This window comes from Lissotriton vulgaris, chromosome 2_1 (genome assembly GCF_964263255.1).
Source record: "Lissotriton vulgaris chromosome 2_1, aLisVul1.2, whole genome shotgun sequence".
In the NCBI taxonomy this organism is placed as follows: domain Eukaryota; kingdom Metazoa; phylum Chordata; class Amphibia; order Caudata; family Salamandridae; genus Lissotriton; species Lissotriton vulgaris.
In genome coordinates, this window is record NC_141687.1 from 1,431,905,861 (window position 1) to 1,431,929,653 (window position 23,793).

The 23,793-nt window shown below is 42.1% G+C and overlaps 1 protein-coding gene across 2 annotated transcripts in view; it reads right to left on the bottom strand.

Annotated features, from left to right (window-relative positions):
- The window catches only part of MBD5 (methyl-CpG binding domain protein 5), a 563,198-nt gene that overhangs the window by 513,153 nt on the left and 26,252 nt on the right, over positions 1-23,793 (bottom strand). The gene's annotated exons all lie outside the window — the stretch shown is intronic.

Here is a 23,793-nt window from a genome sequence, read left to right on the forward strand (position 1 = left end):
CAAACAAGTTTGAGTACATAACATTGACTTTGCTACACACGTCTATACCTGCCAACCTGCAAGCAGGGGAAACATTCATGAGAATCAGGGGGGTCTCAAGAGAAGGGTTAAGAGTCACAGCAACCCCGAGCTCCATCACTTTTGTTCCATGCCTTCTTGAAGGCCCTACACATTGTTCATAACCGGAGCATCTTGGTTTTCAATAGGAGGTCATTTTTATTTTACTGAAGCACCAGGGCTCTTAGGTGTATGTCTAGCATAAATGAGGGGAAACCTAGTCAAATAGCACCTATTCTTGTCACCAAGTATTCGCTTTCGTATTTCTGCTCATTTGTGACTTATTTTGCCTTCTGCAGGTTTTGGACGTTTTTGTCCTCTTGCTGCTCATTTCGGACCTTTATTTTGCCTCTTCCTGCTCGTTTCTGACCTTCATTTGGTCTCTTTCTGCCCATTTTTCCCCCATCTCCCACTGTTACCCTCCTACCGCCATCCAGTGCCCCGCCCTCCCTTCCAGGACCTACTTAATGGAGGTCGCATGGTGACCTCATTGACCTCATTGAGCAGGTCCTCATGCCAGCTCTCCCTGCAGCGGTCCTCCTGTCCAGCTTGCCCGCAGTCCGCTCTCCTCTGCTGCCTTCGGTTTTGTGGCCCTTCTGCTCGTTTTTCTTCCCCTTCTCGGCTCACTCCTGCCCCCTATTTTGCCTCTTTCTCCTCGTTCCCGACTTTAATTTAGTCCCTTTCTGCTCCATCCCAACATTTATTTTGCCTCTTTCTGCTTGTTTCTGACCTTTATTCTGACGTTGCATCCACAGCGCCCAGATACCCTTAGGATACACAGCACTGCGCTGTGGCTATATGAGGAGCCGGTACTTCTAGATTTAAAAAATGATCATGCTTTCTGGTGAGTCCTGCAACACCTCATTGCCCCAGCAAAACAGCAGGGGAAGAAAACAGCGCAAAGAAACACAGTGTACATGACAGTTTTAGAACTTTCTCTAATTGAAGGGACAGAACTAAGGTGGGACATTGCATATGAGATACAGCTACTACTTAATTACCAGTTTTTTTAGGTACAAATCTTTGTTTACACCGAACTTGAGATTTTGAAAAATAATCTTTCTAGAACATTTTCAAACAGTTATTTGTTAGTATGAATGGATGTATGCGAGTTACTGTTTGGGCAAGATCAAACAGCCCCTTTGACCAAAAAAGATAAAAAAAGAGAATCATTTATTAATACCATTACTTTTTTTTCTCCTCAATCCGGTACTGTTGTGGGCCGTGACTTTCAAAGACAACATAAACTTAATTAATAGATTGATTGTTGAGATATATATATATATGTTTGGTTAAGCACTACACAAGAGTTCATGGGATTTCAAGCTGTCTCCTTTCTCCGTCCACCCTCCCCACCACCAGACAGGCAGTGTTTTGCTCTCTTTCACCCATGAAGTGCTCGCCCTAGTATGCTTCTCACCCTTTGTTGCTTTCTCGCCCGTGTGCTTCTCCCCCAGCTCCAAGTTGCGCTCTCTCACGTATCTGCTTTTCTCTGCCATGTGCTGCAGGCAAGTCTACTACTACTACTAGCATTAGTAGTGTTATTACTACAACAACCAATACCATTAGTAAAACCAAATTTAATAGCAATACAAGTGTTACCTCAACTGCAGGTACTAGCAATAATACTAGTAATCCATTACAAGTAGTGATGTTAATACTGGCGGAAGTACTAGTACCAACAGTAGCACAATAATTTTAGAATTTAAAATAGCTGCAGCCTGCATGTTGATAATAGTACATGGGTTAGCAGTGGGGTCAGTAGTCGTTAGTCGTTAGTCGAGTCAGTAGTCGTTAGACTGGAAACATGTTATTGTTGCAGTTTATGTGATAAGCTGCTCTTTTAACTGAATGATGCCATTGAACTGTGATGAATTGGAGAACTGAAAAGTGCATGGTTACACTTCAATCAGATATTTTCAGGTAATGGAAACTGGAAAGCCGCAATGAAAAGGTTAAAAGCTTTACTTCAGCCCCTGACTAAATCATCTAAAAATATCTTCAGTAATGTCGTGGAAATGGGAAATTATGCATAAAAATAGGTCACAACAAATGGGGTTAGAAGCACCTGAGTAAAGGAACGAAGCTGATGTTACCTGCTTCTTTCAATTTTAAACAACTGCCATGAAATGCACATTAATGCATTTGCTTTTTGAAGTGTGTAGTGGAAATGTAAAAGTAAGTAACACTTCTATTTAAGTGCGATTCGGTGTTAAATTCTTTAAATATCTTCTCTAACAAATAGAAGCAAAAATATGAATGGAAATGCGTGTGCTATTCTATTTACAGCAATAATTACAGGACAATGCGATTTCTATATTTTTTCAGCTAAGCATTCGAAATGCTCCCAGTCTTCAAGATCCATTTGTAAATTACTTGCCACATATTTATTACTAGATTGTGAATAACTGTGATTGTTTATATGTTAGTCAGTCACTTGAATAAACACAGCTCTACAAACGCCCTACAGAAGGAGCACTCTGTACCTGCACCATCTACGAAATTAATATTGCTAATTTACGGTAGGGACTACTCGATGGCTTTCAAATGTGCACGCCCAATTATATGCTACGAAACGGACAATGGCGTTCTTGAATCAAACAAATGAGAGTTCATCAGAGTTCCAAATCACACAGATCACATTTTTTACATCGCAAATGATCCTTTCCATTCACGTTTATGTACACAAGACATTTTGATCTTCCACCAGTAACTAGTTCAAAATACAGATTGATTGCACAAATGGGACTCCAACGCTGGACATGACAAATATTACTCTCCCATTACAAAGTTACTTAAACTCTGCCTACCTATAGGAGAAATGGGCGGGGAAACCTTTGTGGACACACACTTCAGTCGTCTTCAGATAACCTGTAATCTTAAACCTCTCTGTTTTGTATGGCCAACATGGTGCTCAAAAAACCAGGGTTGAACGACAAAAGGTGCCCAGAAACTTAACAGCCGCCTCGAACATCGCATATAGATAAAGGTATGCTTGACAAATTATTCAACCTTACATCCAGCCCGATACCCAAAGTTTAAATCTATAAAATGGATTAGGACGATAAATTAAAAAAAAATGAGGCGAAATGTTATTTACAAAAAATGCCTGAGCATTTCAATCTTCCTTCCCATTATGGGGGGAAATGACAATCTTTATTAACATATAGGTTACTGCCAAAAATAGTGGATTCTCTTTATGTCCAAGGACGTGTCTTTCACCTTCATTCTGGTGGTCTTCATCAACCTTGTTTCACATCATGCGTATGCTTACCAAGTGGATTTGAAAACTATTTCGCTGTTCGTTCTTAAACATAGCAGTTTTTTACGCTATGGTCACTGATCTAGCTATTTTCATCTATTAACAGTAAACTTATTATTCACTGATTTCCTAAGTAATATGAGCATGTGGTCAAAGTTTAGGGGTGTGGCCAAGATGACAGAGGTTGGACGTATAAACTCCAAGTGGCCCTTCAAACAATGTAGTTATCCTCCTGAATGGGCAGGCCCGAACTGACCTCACTGTGTCGGAAGCTGCCCTAGTAGTGCCTTTATCATTGTTGTGCGATGTAGACGGCCCTCCCAGCCTGGGGGTCCAGCGGATCAAGCGGCAACAAAGCCTACTACAGCAGCCATTGCAGAGAGCAGGGACCTGCAAGCCCACCTGTTACTGCGGTGACTGGCTGGGGACAGGTTGACTCTTCTCACCCCAAGATGAACCTGGGAAAACAAGGTGGGTGCGAGGACTCAGCTTCTGGGTCTGCCTATGGCGCCCAGGTGATCCTTTCCTTTAGCACCTGCCACGAGCCCTGCTTGGAGATACGGACCTCATAGATGGTCCAGGTGTGTGAGGGGGAGGGGAGAAGAGACAGTTCCCTTGCATCTTCTTGCAGGCAACTTGACCAGGTTTTACAACAGACATTTAGTGCCCTTGGGCTCTGACCAACTCTTACCAGGGTAACTTAACCAGGATGCCAGGCATACAAAAGGACACAAGAATAAGCATCATGAAGGAGCATAGGGACTGCCAGACATGACATGGGGCCAGCTGTAAGGTGAACATCCCATGGGCATGACTCCCTACGACAAGACCTATGTGGTGAACGGGTCAACGGCTCTAGTGAAGAGAGATGCACAGCACTGTGTGCTGCAACTGTGCAGTGACAGTGAGCACTGATCGGAGATCCTGGATCCCCCTGCCACACATCCTTAAAGGCAGGCTGTATACCACCCCTTTTTCCCCGGGTGATTCGGAGAGGTGCAGAGCAAATGGCACCCATGACTGCTGTATAAAGACACTTAACTAAAGTCCCTTAACAGACCAGAACCTCCACTACACCTGCACTCCAGGGGCCTGGCAGCCTCGAAAAACAAAAATAGTGGGACCGGAGCTATTTGGCCCGCTTGGTAGCGACTGACGTTTGGACTGCATGCTGCACGTAAGATCTTGTAGCAGGGCCCCTCACACTGCATGAATGGCACGATGGTAAAGATGAAAACAATAAAGCCTGCAGGGCCCAAGAAACTGTTAGCTACAAAGGCCGGACCCGCTGGCCCCACAGACTTCATGATACATGTGGGCTACACGCAGGAAGAGAATTCCGGCAAATCTGATCAGATACTACAAGCAATCCATGTTTCCAATGCCGCGTTTAGGCGAAAATCATTGTAGTAGGGCCGAATGTCGTCCCTCTGCAGGCAAGTCATAGAGAGTTGGTGGACAGGGCGGATACAATCAAGTCCAATCTCACAGTTCTACGCCAAACAGTCAAGGAGCTACATTCCCAATCGGCGGCTTCCTGGTGGAGGAGTCTTTGGAGCTTCCTCTGCAAGGGATAGAACTGAGGCTCATTCCGTCATCGTACCTAGGGGGTCAATGTTTATCACATGGATTCTGATCTTCAGAGGGAAATCAGGGCAGACTGATTATATCAACAAGGGAGGTTGTGAGATTTTGGGTCTGCCTGTCCTCTATAGGCAAGATAGCAGTGTTCAAGTCTGGAGCTGTTGCAATGGTTGATGTAACAGGTGTGAGTGGGGAGAGTAAAGAAGGAAGGAAGGTATGGGGGAAGAGATTAGGGTCCCACAAATTGGGGGAAAGACAGCTCGTTACTAATGGCGGCCGTTGCTACATTCCAGACACTGTAGGCATCCTAATGCACCAGGGCTATCACTTGGTCCACTAAACCAACCAGCTCTTTAACTAGTATGCATGACAAGACACCCTGGATGGAGGCTGGCGTGTCGGAGTTGGGTGATCTCTATGAACTAACGAGACACTTAGCACTTATCAGGGACTCCGGGACGAACCAGGACTGGGACCAGGTCACTTAATATTATACAATACAAAAAGGTGACCAGGTAAGAAATGCACGGGGGCTGAATGGTGTTCTACCCCCTGTGAAAGAGATATCTATTTATGGGCTTATGCCTTACACATGACATGCGTCATTATAAAGGGGTTGCTTGACCGATGATGGAGTAAAAAAAAACGCAAATTATGCTATGTGAAGCCATGTGACTAATCATACAAAATGCTGGTTTCAGAATGAACAAGTGAAATATGTCTTAGTAAGGAAGCAGTCGGCTACACACTGGCAATAGGTACTGCGCAATGAAACGTCTCTCTGGCTTTCTGAACTATTTATATTGGATTAAAAAAAAAAAGATAAAAATAGATGGTGTTACCATCTGTAAAGCGATCATGCACTCTGAAAATCATGAGGTTGTCAATGAAATTGCAGGAAAGACAGATATCCACAGGAAATTTCCTGGTTAACCAAATAATTCTGCATCTGTGGATATCCTGAAAATATATGGCAAGGACAGCACTACACAATAGTAAAACATTGGGAAACAAATGCAAAATTTGCAGACATAATGATTCATTTGCAATAAAGATATCTGCAAGGTCTTAATAAAAGCAAACTGATGTCAGTCTATGCATGTACAGATGATTGAGTGATTGCACAGCATATTACATTAACACTACAGTTCTCTTTTGTTATCTATGCTTTTCTAGATGCTTTAAAAGTATCGCTGGTGAATCAAATTGCCCAAGATGAAGTCCCTAAACACTGAACCTTTATGTCAGGACGTCTAAGAGCTACAAATATTGTCCACTATAGCATTCACAATACAATTTACCAATGCATGTAAATACTATTGAGACTTATGCCCAAAAATCTAAACTCAGGCAATGTGAAACAGCATTTTTGAATCAGGAGTCCAAAAGAAAACAATATTTAAAAGAAACCAATTTAAAAGCAATTACTGTCAACGCTTCACCAGTTAACCTCTTAAAAAATGTTTACTACTATGTTTCCATATTAGAAAAACAAACTCACACAAACAGGTTATATAGTTTTAGAAAAAATCCCTTTTATCTTTTCACATCTAAAAAACAGTAACACCCCTGAAATTAACAGTTTGTTTTAGCAAGTGCCTAAATTCATTAACAGTGGACCAAAAAAGTACTAATAAGATTATTTAAAGAGGGACAGGTGTGGGGGGGGGGGGGGGGGGGGGGGGGGGGGAGACACAGGATCAAAAAAGTGAAATTTCCCATTTAAATAAGGAAGGAAGTTTTTGTAAAAGAACAACGCATATACATTTAATTACATCAAACTTGCCATCAAAGTAGAATTTTACTTAATGTATTTGATTGGCTTAAATTCCTTCAATCATTTTTGAGAAATTCGTTTTGGAAAAGTGTTTTTGTAGGCCTAAAATTTAGTTTGTCAATCAAACTTAGGAAGGTAGAAATATCTTCAAATGTTAAAATTATTATTTATGTGCTTATAAGTTTAGCACACTTTGACATCTTCGTATGAAATTTGGTAGACGCTTATTATATTTAAAATTACTTATGGAATTTTTAAATACGTGCAGATCCATCAATTGGGGCACTGAGAAAACGAGCATCAGCAATGCAATAGGACTCGCATTTACACGAGTTTGAGCAATTGGCATTGTAAATGACACTGACTTTTATTTATGTTTTGATTTTTAAAGCATAAATAAAAGGTATGGTCAATTACAATGCCAAAAGTTTAAACTCTCGCAAACGAGAAACCTATTAGGAATCTGGAATGAGTGCATCCTGTGTCGGAATGCTACCTTCAAGCACCCTGAAAGAGGGAGCGGCCTGACATCCTAGAGGTGACTAAAGGTGCCCTGCCTGAAGGGAAGCCCATCTCCTCTATAGCTATCAGGTAGCTCCACCGGGCATCAGCCAAATAGCAAGGTCTCAACAGGAAAAGAGCAAAGAGGGGGGATAAATGAATCATAAAGGGAGAAAGTGGGTGGAGTAAAGGAGTAGGAGGAAGAACACGACAGAGAGACAAAGTGAGGTCTGCCCAAATGTTGGTGTTAATAAAACCTTATAACCACATATGGCAGTTTGTTGCCTAAGATAACGCAACGCTGTTGAAGACCGTGAACGACAAAGTACCACAAATACCATCAGAGATTCTTGAAATAGCAGGATTGGCACAAGTATGCATGGGCCTTGTGACCTCTGACTGCATAACGTCCTCCTCGGCTGACCCGGAGGAGCATAGCTGTGCATGGCTGCACCGCCGAAGGGCAGTAGAGCAGCAAGTCAGCTTTGGCCGAGCCCAGCCCGACGGCATCCCTTAAGAGTGTGCGTGAACGCGCACACGACCAGGAGGTGAACTTCGCTGCCCATGAACTGCAGGAGGCCCCTTTAAAAAGTGTGTGTGGCGGTGTGCATGACCAGAAGCCGCACTGCAGGAGGTCCCCTTAAGAGTGTACGTGAAAAGGCATCGCTGGGTTGCCCCCTTTTTTCTCCCATGGACCCTAAAGAGCTCCCTGTTTGCTCAAGTTAAAAACAAGCCAGTGATCACAACTGCGCATGAGACCCTCCTGCAGTAATAGAAACTCCTTAAAGAAAATAGTGCTTACAGTCTAAAGGAGCCTTACAGTGTAACAACCGAAGTAAAAGGGCCAGTCCTCATGAGAGGTTACAGAGGAAGATAAGGCGGTACTAAGGAGGGACTAACAAGACTAATAACGAATCAGAAACCTGCATTTACGAAAGACAATGACACAAGCAGATTACAAATATGGGCACAGAGTGGGCAGGGCTTTCAAGTACATACTCCAATACAGCATGGCTCACAGAGCAGCACATGTGCTGCCCAGGCTCAAGCTAAAACAAGCATTTACAATGCAATAGGTCTCACAATTACATTATTTTGAGCTATTGGCTTTGAATTTTTTTCCCACCTTTGTGAAGCATTAATCAAGTAATGGCGTTGTAAATGACAGTGTCTTTTACCCCCTGTTGACCCCCACAAAGCTCATCCGCACGTGCCCTTCATAAAGTTTCACTCCGTTATTATATGCATTATAAAAACGTCATGATTATAGAAAAATAATCCACACTAAATTTACTGTCACAATCGAAAAATGTTCAAAAGATTTAAAAACAGACTCACAGAAATACCTTTCACTACACACACATACTCTCAATCACACTCTAAAAAGCTATCGTCCGCTCATGTTGATCCTAATCAAGATTTTAAACAAACATTGCATAAACATTGATGAGCATGATCGATGAGATGCAAGGAACGCAATGCACGTTTCGGTGGTTTACACTCCTACATTATACCACCTCGTTAAGAACAATTTCTAAGTACTGAGTTTAGGACCTTCAAGAGGTGGTTTTGAATCCAAAAGGAGTCCCATCACAATGCTGCTGGCTTTAGTTCAAATATTTACCCCATCAATCGCACAAAACTGTAAAATGCTTCACCACCATGCTCTAACAGAAAACGAAGATTTTAAGATGGAGCTAGAGAAAAGTTAACCGTCTCTGCCTTTCAGATCCAGTAAAAGCTGCCATCTATTTAACTTGTGAGCATGCATCTCTTTCAAATCAAAGCAAGTGATGCCCAAAATGTATGATATCACAACAGCACTCCAACAGAAATCGAAACAGAGATAAAAGATAAAACTGCTAATTATAAAGCTACAATGTACCGGTCTTAAAACTAACAACAATGAAGACAAACTTCACCTACAGAAACTTAACAGATTATACAGTCAACAATCAAAAAAGCTAAGAAAACATAAGATTCATACAGAATTAAAAATGCTAAATATGCAAATAAAGAATCCTATAAACTTTTCACCGAATTTCGTAAACCAAATTGCCTTGAAGGAGCTCAACTCATTACTCAAGATTTCACATACAAACCGGCAATTCATTACACGACCAACGCAGACACGTTGGGCTCCTGTTTAAAACAAAGAAATACCACCAGCACTGGCCCCCTTCCAAAAAAACACTCCAAGAGTATGCAAACCCACCCTCCCCATTCCTTCCAACAAATATCACACAATGAATTTATGGACCTGGTCAAATTTAGCAGGCCTGCCGGCAGCCCTACTGACCCATTTACACCACAAACCTTCAAGAAAATTCTTCTAACTATCTCTGCTGCCACACCAGTAAAAGGATTATCAAAAATTCCTTCACCACCAAAACATTTCCAAAATATATCAAAAAGTCATACATATACCAACTACTAAAGAAAAAAAACATGGGCCCGCTTAACCCAGACAACTACAGACCGATTACAAATGGACCTTTCCAGGTCTAACTTATAGAACAAGCTGCATTTGCCCAAATGTCACAATTCATTGAAAGAATTCCTTACTTTCAGACTTCCAGACAGGATTCCGTTCAGGAACGGGTTGCTGCACTACTTCTCTTGGACCTTTCAGCTGCCTTGGACACAGTTGACCATAACAGTCTAATACAAAGACTCTACAAAGCCAGTATAGAGGGGACTGGTCTCGACTGGATCACATCCTACCTTCAAAAACAGAATAAATTTCATCCATACCACCCCCCTTCTCATCCAAACTGAACTTCACAAAAGCAAAGGTGCCTCAAGGCTCTATCATCTCGCCCATGCTATTCAAAATTTACAGGAAGCCATGTATCAATCAATTTAACCTCATATGTAATAAGTATGCAGATGACACACAAATACTCAAACTGGAAGGCCCCAAAGACATTGGAAACTCACAAATGTTCATTTGTCTCAGAGCTGTGAATGAGTGGTTGACATGGAGCAGTCTCAAACTGAATGCTTCCAGAACAAACCAAGTAGAGAAAGGCAAGAAGCACACATTTGACAGTGACAGAAAAGGCAACCAATCCTAAACAACTGACCCGGTGTAAGTTCTGGTGTGCACACAATAGCTCAAAAGGTCTTTTAGAGGTAGAAGAGACTAAAATTGGCCTTGATGTCAGGATATGTACTCTTATTTGTGAGGTTATTTACAACAGTTATACCTGCATCTGTCACTTCAGGGATGGGGTCAAGAGCACTCCAAATTATGTAGTTCAAATGTGCACATCTCTATGAGACTTATGGGTCCTAAACACAATTTGCTCATTTCTGTGATTTTCGGTTTAAATTCAAAGTGACAACGCCACTTTACTGTTTTTCCCCCCTGTGAATTTCTAAAGATTTTCTTTTTTTTAAAACTTTAAATCTTTTTATTGAAGGTTTGATCCAGTTACCAGGTTTAATGTGGAATGTTTACAATTCAGAATAGGATATAGCAATTAACAAGAACAGCATTATAACTAATTCTCCTAATTTCCCTAGTTCTTAGAACGCCGTCTCGGGTTCTGAGAGTAGGTAGTAAACTATACCCTATAGGGAAGTTCAGTCGTTTTTGGGAACTTTAGCAGTCTGGTGTAATAATGGCGTTTATCTTTAGCCACTTTAGTCCAGTGGAATAACCTTTCATATTTACGGGCATTACCTCAGTAGAGCAGCGGATGTGAACGGTTCGACCAGAACTTTGAGATAGTCGTTCTAATGTTCACACTAGTAGGATATTTTTATTTATTTATTTTTTAACAAAGCTGGGAAGCAAGGAAAACAACTTTAAAATGGTGCCCTACACCTGTGGTGTACTGTTTTTCATTGGGTTTTTCATTGGAGGAAATGTGGGAATGCTGGGTAGTAGCAATTTTGTGGATCCCTCTAGATTTTGAAATTCTCTTTCACAGAAATGTGAGGAAAAAGTGTGCTTTTAGCCAATGTTTGAGGTTTACTCAGCATTCTGGTTAAGAAAACATAGGGGGACTCACACAAGTCACACCACCCTGGACTCTACTGGATGTCCAATTTACAAAAATCACTGGGCTTAGTAAGTTCCCCAAGTGGCATATAGCATTTGTTATTACCAATTGGATTTATCTCAATTTTTCGCTGTTAGGAAAGCATTCCTAACTAGGGGCCCCATTACGATGCAGCTAGAAAGGCCTTCTTACGGCATTTGCTCCTTCCAAATTGGATCAGGAACTTGTCTTCCTGACCGAGGGCCAGATTACGATTCAGTTAGGAACGTAGGCTCCCATAGCAGTCAATGGCAGTCCAACAAAATCGTATCTAAAAGCATCAGGATGCATCATACTAGGCCGAACTCTCCCGATCAAAGTCGGTCAGAAACCATTTCCAAACCAATTCGATCGGGAAGATTTCCTAACCGCATCTGAATCGGGCCCAAAGTGTAAGCCAGACTGAAAAGAAAAACATATTTTACAAAAAATGCTCTCTAAATCTTATGACAGTATGGATAACCCCAAATTCAGAGTAGTCCAAATAACTACTATTCCTACACTCAGTACACTGTGCACATTTCAAAAATGCATAATTTTCCATCATACCAATTTTTAATTTATTAGATTTTACCATATGAATATAAGCATAGTTGGTACGCAAGTTAAAATTATTAGAGGCAGCTTGGTTGTTGGCCCTGGGTATCAAATGTTTTTGGCCAATCAAACAATGTGTATCCCTGCAGCATGAAGGGTCTGGTTGACGTACAGTATACTACTTTATTTCTGACTAATTATTTTCATTATTTCAATTATTTCAACAATTGGTTTATTAGGGGAAACTATGAGAAATCTACATGAATGTGTCTTGTTGAACTCAGAATTTTGTCTAGTTTTCAGAAATGTATAGCCTTCTGTATTTTATCCATTAGTTTCACACCCATTTACACCACAAACTTCAATTATTTTGAAACCTCAAAGAAATAAGAACAAGCACTGGCGTTGCCAATAGGTCTCGCAGTAGGAAAGTTGGAGCTATTACAATTGCAAATAACAATGCCTTATTTTTTTTTTCATTTTAAAAACATAAAGGGCTTTGTCATTTACAAAACCAATAGCTCCAACTTTCCTACTGCGAGACCTATTGTGCACTGCACATTGTGGGTGAAAGTGGCACTGCGTGTGTGTGTGAGTGGCTTTGAGTGAGTTGCGTTGCGTGGGTGAGTGGCGTTGCATGTGTGAGTGGCGTTGCATGTGTGAGTGGCGTTGCGTGGGTGAGTGGCGTTGCGTGGGTGAGTGGCGTTGCGTGGGTGAGTGGCGTTGCGTGGGTGAGTGGCGTTGCGTGGGTGAGTGGCATTGCATGGGTGAGAGTGGCGTTGCGTGTGTGAGAGTGGCGTTGCGTGTGTGAGAGTGGGCTTGCGTGGGTGTGAGAGGCGTTGTGTGTCCTTAGTCATCAAGACACAATTTGCAGGGTGTGGGCTTTTCTCCGGCAACCTAATGCGTTTTTGGGCATTGTAATGCTGGTTAATTTCAACTGAACCAATTGAAACTACTGGTGGCTCGGGACTTGAAGCGGGCATCCATGGTGATATTACCCATCTGGTAACCTTTTTTCATTCTAATCGCTTTTGAACAGACTGATTTATTGTGCATAGGGAAGCAGGGGTGTAGCTACAAATAGTGCAGCAGGTGCTGTGGCACCGGTACCCAAGGGACCACTGAACCATAGCTATACCCTAGCTGAACCATGGCGATAGTTGTATACCTTCTTTCCTTGCACCAGGGCCCATAGCACCTTTGATACGCCACTGAAGTGCAGAGATGGTGTATGTTTGTGTGTATAGTGTGTTATATCTCAAGGGGACAGTCGCGTTTGAACGGAATGTATGATTTTTCTCCGGTTGTGTTTTTTTCAGCGGGTTGCTGATTGTGCAAGGAGACAGCTGGTTTGGAAGGGGCGTGAGGGCGTTTGCGAAGGGTGCGTCTGTCCGCAGTGGGTGCGGTTCAGCCCTGTGACTGCAGGGGCAGTGGTGCATCGTGATGAGGGTCGTTAGAATCCGGCAGTTCTTCTAGAAAAGAGGGCGAGGGGAAGCATGGTGCGGAGAGGGCGTGGCCTTTGAAAAGATGGATGGTGTGAGTGATGTCTGACTCTGACGCTGGAGTAAATGGCCACTCTAGCTGAAAGCAGCCACAGACGGGGAGGGGCTCTCGGGATTTGAAAAGGTGAGAGGTTGTCAAAATGTAAGAAGGAAAGTGAAAATTCAGATTTTCGAACAACCTTAAATCAACTCGTTTGCCCTCCTGTTTCTTAGTTGGGGTCCATAGCACCAAGAGGTCCCATTCAGGGCGCTGTATCGCGCTGCAAAATTGCTGGTGGAACAGAGGCTTTCGAAAGTGACCCCGAGAGACTGTGGGTGGAGGAGGTAGGGCGTCGGCGAGGGAGGCTGTGATGACAAACACTGTGGCGATGGCGAGAGACATTCTGGCGGCATGGGTGGAGGTGCGAGTTGAGGTGCGAGGACCTTTGGAGATTGGGGGCAGAGACTGTGGCGCTGTTGAGATGGCTGTGGTGGTCGTGGGTAGGCTGTGAGTAGTCGTGTTGGAGGGTGAGGGGAGAACTTGGGCTTCGGTGGTGGGGAGACGCTGGGGGCAGGAGAAGACGAGAGCGGGGTTAGTGGAAAGTGGGAGCGGTGGTTTTGGGGCAGGGGTTGGAGAAGTGGTGGGGTGTGCGAGGAGAGCGAAAGTGGGGTAGCTAGGAATGGTAGGGGAGGGGGTCGGGTGGCGAGATGTATCGAGCGCCAAGAAGCAGTGGTTAGGAGAGGTGGTGGAAGAAGAGCAAAGCAGAAGCCATGTGACGGAGCTGGGTTGTGTTGTTGGGACAGGCTCGGCAGTGTATGAGGGGAGAGGTCGGGTTGGAGTGGGAGAGGCTGCTGCAGTGCATTGTTTGAATAGCACAGAATGAAAACAAGGCTGTGTTTGGGGGGAGAGAGGGGAGGTGCTGGTGTGGGAGGGGGGAGGTGCTGGTGTGGGAGGAGTGCTGATAGGGCAAGGCTGTGTTTGCGAAGCAAATAAAATGGAACTAGACCAGACGGCAAGGCTGTGATTGCGTGGAGAGAGAGGGGAGGTGCTGGTGTGGGAGGGGGGAGGTGCTGTCGAAAGTGACCCAGAGAGACTGTGGGTGGAGGAGGTAGGGCGTCGGCCAGGGAGGCTGTGATGACAAACACTGTGGCGATGGCGAGAGACATTCTGGCGGCATTAAGGGGGGCTGTGGCATGACGCACAACGTTGCCCCCACTGCTGACTATGATGAGGGGCCACGGAGTCTTCCGTTTCTCACAGTGTTAATTGCGCGTGTGCTGCGTGGGGGCTCCTTACTGTTTGCCCCTTCCTCGGCCGGCCTCACCCCCGGGCCTAGTTTAACCTCCTGGGTTTTGGCTATGTTGGGGGGAGCCTGGAGCGTGATGAAGTCTGGGGGGGGGGTGGGGGTGCTTTTGCTGGGGAAAGTGGTATGCCCGGTCGATAATTTGAGACTTTTGATAAATCGGGCATGAGTATGGCACTTGACATGGCGCCGGCACGTGCCGTGGGTGGAGGTGCGAGTTGAGGTGCGAGGACCTTTGGAGATTGGGGGCAGAGACTGTGGCGCTGTTGAGATGGCTGTGGTGGTCGTGGGTAGGCTGTGAGTAGTAGCGTTGGAGGGTGAGGGGAGAACTTGGGCTTCGGTGGTGGGGAGACGCTGGGGGCAGGAGAAGACGAGAGCGGGGTTAGTGGAAAGTGGGAGCGGTGGTTTTGGGGCAGGGGTTGGAGAAGTGGTGGGGTGTGCGAGGAGAGCGAAAGTGGGGTAGCTAGGAATGGTAGGAGAGGGGGTCGGGTGGCGAGATGTATTGAGCGCCAAGAAGCAGTGGTTAGGAGAGGTGGTGGAAGAAGAGCAAAGCAGAAGCCATGTGACGGAGCTGGGTTGTGTTGTTGGGACAAGCTCGGCAGTGCGGCAAGGCTGTGATTGCGTGGAGAGAGAGGGGAAGTGCTGGTGTGGGAGGGGAGAGGTGCTGGTGTGGGAGGAGTGCTGCTAGGGAAAGGCTGTGATTGCGTGGAGAGAGAGGGGAGGTGCTGGTGTGGGAGGGGGGAGTTGCTGGTGTGGGAGGAGTGCTGCTAGGGGAGGAGAAGCCTGATGCCGGATGGGGGCGGGAGAGCCTGGGAATGCGAGAGGCTGGGCTTGCGAGAGGCTGGGCTTGCATGCGATGCGCGTGCATGTACACGTGAACTGCATGAAAACCGCGGGGCTGAAAGCCCTTAGTTTGACGATGTTTTCGCCACTTGAATTCTCGCTCCGCTCGATGCGCTTGCGCACATCGATAGGTCGAGAGACCTAAAAATGGACTACTGCTGAGAAAAAAGTAAAAATTTGGGAATTGTTTCTTCTTCCGATCTATAGCTTTTTGAAAGCTGGGAAATTGGTGTTGTTAGCACACAAACATTTTGTCAACACCATTTTAGGACATAAATATGCTTTCTTGCATTTCACGTTTTACAATTTTCAAAAGAAATGCTCTCTTTTTTGCTATTTTATCAGTTCCCTCGGGGGCATCAACAAATCCTTGGTACCTTTAGAATCCCAAACATGTTGAGGGGTGTGGGGATGAGGGGAGGACCCAAATTTAGCCTGGTTACCTTTTGTAGGAAAACTAAGTTATGAAGGCTTAAGTACAAAGTCCCACAAAAAAATGTTTTTTTTAAAAAAGGGGGGGCGGGGGGGGGGGGGGGCTCAGTACAATACAGTGGTGGGAAAAGCCCTCAGTAGCTAAAAGGTTAGCATATGTTTTGGTCCTCTGCAATTCAAGAGTTGGGAGTTTTTCCGGGGGATTATTTTCAATATGTTTAGGTATCTGGGATATCAGAGTACTCTGAACACCGTTGAGAGTAACCCCCAGAACTGGTACCCAGAGTGTCTTGAACCCACAAGGGCTGTTTGTTTATTAGTGAGAGAGGTTCTACATTACCAGAATATACCATATGTGATATAGCAAATCCTGTAGGGGGGGTATCTTTACTTTCCTTCATCAAGCCAAAATTGCCTGTTTAGCAGCTAGTGATGCAAATTATATTTGTTTGCCTTTCAGCAAATACAAAAAATGCCAGGTGAGCCTATTGGGTAAACCAGATATTCTGTATGTGGGGAATCTGGGCATCTCTATATATAACCAGTCTATTGCGCCCAGCATTTTTTCAAGTACACCCAAAGTTTTGGACATGGCCACATTTGAAGAAGAGATAGGGTTCCCTCTGTCGCACTCCCACCAGCATTTGCTTGTTTCTGGGGTCCCACTCGAGCAGTTTGACTGCCGTCAGGTACCAACAGTTCATCAACTGTACAAATGTGTATTTTAAGGCAGTCACTCTGGTGGTGGTGGTGGTGTGTTTGAGGTGTATCAGGGCCAGGTTATCTGCCCTTTTTCTGTCCCCCTATCTTAATTGCCTTGGAGAACGGGCTCATTTAGTGCCTGGCGGTAATAACTTGCATATATCTGATATTAATGCCCGATTACCCTTCTTCTGTAATAAACATTATTCAAAGCAGTAAGGTTTGAGCTGCTATTCTTCTGTAATAAACATTATTCAAAGCAGTAAGGTTTGAGCTGCTACTTTTCTAATATCGGGCTAAAAAATCCAATGTCTAATTTGTCAGTGCCAATAGCTTTCCGCCGTAATCTTCTATCAAGGTCTCAAAATCTTCGATGCCCGCTTCCTTGAAAAAGTTACCTATTCGATAAAATCTTGCTTCCAACCATACTTGAAGCTCTTGTATATCTCACCCCGTTGAAAAGAGAGTTGCCAGTTTAAATGGCGATGGGAATGTGTTCAGACCCATCTCTACTACTATCTTGAACCACACTGGTAGGGGCACACGGATTATAGGTGATGAGTATTGTCCCCATGTTCTCAGTTTTCTCCATCCACGATACTTTACAGTTGTGATCCTGAAATAATTATGATCTATGATGAACCACTGCTTTTCTGATTGCATGCGGTCCCATTCTAGCATGAACCACATATGGGAGATTTGGTAGTATTTTGTGATAAATGGGACACCTAGTACCAGTACAGAGTTTCACTAGTGTTATGAAGTAAAGTGGGAGCAGTATGGCATACATTAGAAATAAGCTCCTAGGCAGGATTGTCCTTTGGATTGCCGCAATGTGCCACATTAATAACAGTCATCTATAGGCTAGGTCTGATGGTCCTCACGGATTTCCTGTATTAGATGGGAGTAGGTGGTCTGCACCAAGTTTTTTCGTGACTAATTTTATGCAGGATTGGTCCATTATTGAAGACTCCATGAAGTACGAGAAGGAACTTCACAGTCCGGTTTTGCAAGCCCAAATTATGAAGGGCATATATGTAATAGTGCAACAAGAGATCTGTGGAAATTTGAACAATCGCAATCATCATTAACCTATATTCAGTATCAAGCAGATTCATTCAGAGCCATAGAAAAATATTTTTTAATTGCCAATTGATACTGCAGCACTCTTTAAGATGTGTTATTGTAAGCTTCGGTCCTATCGCTTATGAGATAAGTTAATAAACCTTGTCATCTGGATACAAGAAACCAAACAATAGTATCTGTTATCGGGAGTATATATGCCTCCCTCTATGACAACCAATAGTGTAGAAGTGGACAGGATTACGATTAGGATCAACTTTATATCTAACCACAAGTGTTTTATTAATGTCTTGATGAAGATGGTATAAAAGTTGGACAACAACATCGAAACGGGTTGATGCATCTGTCACACAATTCGTGTAGTTATTTGGAACTGTAGATACCAAACGAGTGCTTAAGTATCGGGTATTAGTCGCTATACTGTTTAACACACGTGTTTTTTAATGACAAAGTGTACAGTCCTTCTCTTCTCTCACTTTTTTCGTGTAATCAATAATACACTTATGTTTTTTATCATTATGATAATGTTATAATGTATATGAAATGTTTCTCTTGTAATTTCTTGTGTTTTTAAACCTTTTTATGCTAGTAGGAAGAAAATGTACCTTTTGTTTAAAAAAGAAAAATATATATTCAATAAACACATTTTGTACTATTTACGTACTTTTGGTGTATCGTTTGGGCCTATAGTATAACCGGTGATGAGATTTAGTGGATTGGGTGATTGAATACGAGTGGTGTTCATTTTGCAGCAACCAAAAGTAAGAAGCATTTTTTTAATAGTACCCTATTCCTTTGGTAAAGTAAAGGGGTCCCTCGCTTGATAATTGAACTAATTTTAAGCCCACATAGTTACTGTTTTTTCGCCCAGGCAAAGAGAAACAAAGCTGGGAGTTCCTTTATTTTCTCCAGGGAAGTGTACGGGTTAGAGTTTAGGACTTGGTTTGGTGTTGTCCTAAGATTTCCAGCGTAGGCAATCGAACAGCTTCTCTGCATCAAGCGAGAGAAGGAAGATATTGTTTCACTTTCAGTGGACATTGACATGTAGGATCTTTTTGTAGTACCTCCACAGGTGCAACAGGGAATGAAAACCTGGATTTTTTGGGTTCTATTAAACCTAGCAGCAGGCAACACAGTCTGGTGGCCAGTGCTCCTGAGAAACGTTGTGTATGTTTTTATTCAAGCAAATGGGGCTTAGAAACAACCTTTGATGCGGGTCTTTTGTGGAGGTCTTCCCTATTTTCGGAATTGCCATAAATTAAGCTTCTTCCATTGAGTTGGTGACTATTACCTGTTGGATGAAGGCATAGAACAACATTGTCAGTATTGAGACTAGTAACATGCAGTAGGGTCTTATAAAACATGTCCCACTGTGTAATCAATGTATGCAGGGTAATTATCTTCTATGATCTGATGTGTTTTTTCCACGTTATCAATCTTGGCTTTGATGGAGGCTGTATTTTGGGGTCATTGAATATGTTTATTATCTCATTCTCTGAAGGGTTTTCTGCTAAATAGAGGCTTTCATAGTATGACATGAAGCTGTTTGCTATTTCACTCCTTGAGCTACGTGCCGCCCTGTTTGTTCATGTTCATGATGCAGTCTACTATTCGTTTCCACATTTTTCCCTCCACTATCCTACTTTTGTTTAGTCCTCAGTAGGTCAGATTCTGTTTTGTCGTTGCCTAGTGCACTCACCTGTTGACTTATTGCTGAGTGGAAGGTAGATTTTTTGATAGCCTGTTCTTTCAAGGACCCTCTAGATTTTTTTTTACCCGTTTAAGATACATTGGCTAGCATAGCCTTCTACAGCTTACACCATAATTTTGGATTATTGTGCATGCGAGTTTCCTGTTTGCCCTTTTAAGATTACACCATTACATTTTTTGTTAATATCTGCAGTGCCCACAAATGGTGAGATGCCATTTGGTTTCTAGGACAATGTATCTGGAAACAGTAACTTTTTTTACCCTTTTGACTTTCCTCAATGTTGGTGAATTGTGCATCTTTCCATACTTACAGGTACAGGGCCAAATTTGGACCAGAGGAGTATATGTCTTTGATATGCATGAATGAATATTTGTCACTTCACCTACCACAACAAAGCGTGTACATTACAAATAGCATACGCAGACTGTGCTGTGGCAAAGTATCCTTAAATTTAGACCAGGTGTCCCCAACCAGTGGATCCTGAGCCATCAGTAGCTCACATAAACTTTCGGAGTAGCTCAAAGTCTCAAGTACATTTTTAACTACGATCTGCAATAAATAATTGTTGCGTTTTCCTTTTAAAATTAAGGAAATGCGATGTTTGCTTTATCATATTATTAGGCTACAGATAGCAGAGGCTGATAATGAGCAGTGCTCCACTCAGATTTTAGACGCATGTTGGTCACAGAGGTTTAGAACTGAAGCACTAAGATATTTAAGGTATTTAACTCCTAAATAAAAGTCATTCTTAACTCAATATTGGAGCAGGAGTACAAAATGATATTTCTGAATGTATATATTTTTTTTAGCGTTTTATATAGGGCAAACTAGACCCGAGACATCGGGTATCAGAGCGCTTTACATGAGCACCAGTTTAGTTACAGAAGGACACATTCATATACCTTTTACATGAGAGAAAATTTAAATGAAGAGTAAACAATCATTAAGATAACTTACTTTTTCCCTTTTTAAAGTGTTTTTCCCTTTTTAAAGTGTCACGTTTACAAACAGCAGGCATCTTGCTACATGTGGCTAGTAAACACAGTGCAATATTTATATTAAAAAATTGTCATTTTCTTTTAAATAGGAGAAATTTAAAGTGATGAAAAATGTTTCTATGAAACATATTCTTAATGGCTGTCTCTACTACTTAAGGCAATTAAGTCCTATTGTTTTATGAAGCCTGCTTTTTTGCTTTAAACTTCCCACATTTACAGAAATAACGGTATTTTCCTGTTCTAAATATACCACCATTTCTGTAGACCACTGGGAGTAATATTCCAGCTGTTTGTAAAGACACTTTAACATGAGTTTTATGGAATGCATATAAACAAAGTTAACTCTTCATTTGTGTAATTTTCTCCCATTTCAAAGAGCCGGATCTACACACAGCAGGCATCGTGCTTCTAGTGTCTGGTAGACATGCTGCCATATTTATAACTGAAAAATACAGCCATTATTTTTTTAAATGGGAGAAATTTTAAATGCAGAACAATGTTCCATCAAGTGCGGAAAATGCCTTATTAATAACATTTTTGCACAACCTTTTCAGCACTTCAAATTTCTCCTATTTAAAAAAAATGGTTGTATGTTTGTGTTGTACATGTAACAATTCAAATACCTTCGTATTGTGCACATCTGTTTGTTTATTATATAACTTTATGATCATTTCTTCACTCACTGTTGGTGTGGTCAGCATGCTAGTCAGGATCATGCGTCTGCCTACCCCACGTATAAATTGTACCTTACTGAAAGTGTCACTAGTGGCCGGGCTGCAGAGCTAAAGAACATACCAAAGAATCTTTACACCAAATACGTTTGTGTAGCAAAAAACCTTTTTACAATACTATTCATCTTTAAAATGACAGTGATTATTCATCTTTATAAGTCAACGTTAAACGTATATTCACAAAGGGTTGTACATTTATACTTAATACCATTAACATAAAGACCTTCAACAAAAACAATCAAAAGTGCCTATTTAACAAATAAGTTCACATTCGCAGCCAGCTACACAATCTACAAAGCTCACATGACTGGCACCCTGGCATATCCGGCTGACAAACTCACCATCTCTGGAGGCTCTTAGAACACCCACGTGGACACCATCAGACAAGAGGTAAAACAGAAAATATTGCTTGAATTTGGTACAATTCTGCAAAGACTGAAGTTACACTACACCACTACACAATAATAATCAGTTTCTGTTCGAAGAACCCAGCTACTCTTCTAATCAATTGCTGCTTGTACCTGTGTAACTAAACAGTTCTCTGTCTATAAAAAAGGAATAATTTTGCCAAGACCCACTAGGGGACGGGAATGTTAAAGTAAACAATCTGTTCACTCAGTAAGTAATAAGATGCACCTAGGATTTTATATTTTAGCATAGGTATAGAGGTGTCCACAGAGAGCAGGTGCAGCTGCTGGTTACAAGAGTTAAGTTGCAACTTAATCTCCATGCATACTAGAATACACAGCAATGAATGTACATGAAAACCAGCCCAGCAACTGTATTGTGTAACCACTTAGCTAACTTGGAATAAACAAAATGTATTGAATACATGAAATACGTATATACAAAACACATCTCCTTTTCCACAGTACCATAAAGCAAATGCCAAATCTATTTGCCCTTTCAGGCAAACCATGGAATGGATGACTATATAGAGCTCTTTTTTAATGAAAAAATACCATGATATCTGTGCCACAATTTCATGTAACACACGCATATCCTTTCAGAAGAACAAAATAAAATGTAGTATAGATGCACATAACAAGACAACTAATACAAAACAAAGTTTTTCCAACCTGGTCTGGTATATTGCATACCTTTTTATGCAACATCACTTGAAATTCTAGAAGAACAAGAGTTTGAATCACTGGCTCTAACAGTACTAGAACCAGTACAAATGCAACCACAAATATCACTACAGACTGCCGTTTCATCAATATTGTCTGGTACATTTGAAGTCCCACCAAAGTGCTCATTGCACTCATCCTGTACTTTGGAAATTTTCTCTGACTACATACACATTACACTATTTGAAAAAAGGGGAACCCTACTAAAACAATGTGCTTGCTATGTGCAGGGACAAAACTAACTGTGTAAAGAAAACAATAGCAAGCTTCTCTTTAACCACATAGACATATTCTAGGTGCAATAACGTAGTAACAACACTCCATAACGTCCAAACAAGAAAAACTTAGTATTGAAAAAATATATAGTTTTGTTTATTTCAATTTTTTTTTAATATCTTTTAGGTTCATTTAATTTTTTTTACAGAGAAAAAATATATATATTAACATAAAATGACAACATCAATGTACATAATATAGGGTGATGAGATGGAAAATCTTGTTATATTTTCACATTAATACATTCCAAACTGATTTTCCAAAATCCTTGACAAATTAGATGAGACAAGCAGTAGATAAGACTTGATGAGGGGCAAGCGGTACATTAAAACTACACGCGTTTTGGCACTACTGCCTTTATCAGGGAACCGTCTATTGCAAAACAATCAAATTGATGGAAACTTGATTGGCGATAAAGTATCGTTAACAATTGCCCAAAAGGATCCCAAAAATTCATTAAAGGGAAATCTGTTGCTCCTACAGATAGCTATATTTGTAGGTAATGGACATGGGATAACTCCATAAAAAATACAGATCGATTCAGTACTTTGAAATTCGAGGAGAAGGTATCTCTCGATCGTGTAGGTAGCTGTATATGCTGATCATAGGTTTGGGACATTATTCATGTTGTACGACTCAATGCCTTCTGGAATTCAGACAGGAAGTGTAATTCCTCCTGCAGAAGAATCTATGTACTGGTTTTCCACTTGGATGTGGACATAATGTTAACCCAAGTAATTTCGGTACTCTCTTGAGCTTTGTGTTTTCGTTTAAGGCAAACCCTCCTATGTGTCAGCGATTCGCTCTGCTTCCTTCAGGCGACATGAGGAGGAATTACACTTCCTGTCTGAATTCCAATAAGCATTGAGTCTATGTGTAATGTTTTGATCCTCTTGTTTGAACCGACGCCACTATTCATTGTGTATGTTTGTTTTGGAGCAGTTTATAGTGAGTCCCATATTGGACATAAAATTAGCAGACAAATCTACAACACGTTGCAGACCTAGTGGTGTATGGGCCATTAAAACTGCATCATCAGCATACAGGACGCAGGGATAGGGCGCTTTGCCGCCTTTGGTAGATCCCTGCTCTCCTTAATTAGGATGGTTTCTAAGTTATTTATATAAAGAGTTAAAAAAAATGGGGCACGGACACAGCCTTGCCTCACTCCTCTTCCAACTCTAAAGTGACTAGTGCATGCTCCACCCAACCCATATCTGACATTAGCCCCTGAATAAAGTTCCCTTAAAAATGCGATTATTAAAACATCCACGCCCATACCTTCTAAAATTGACAACAGTTTATTATGAATGACGCAGTCAGAAGCTGCCGTTA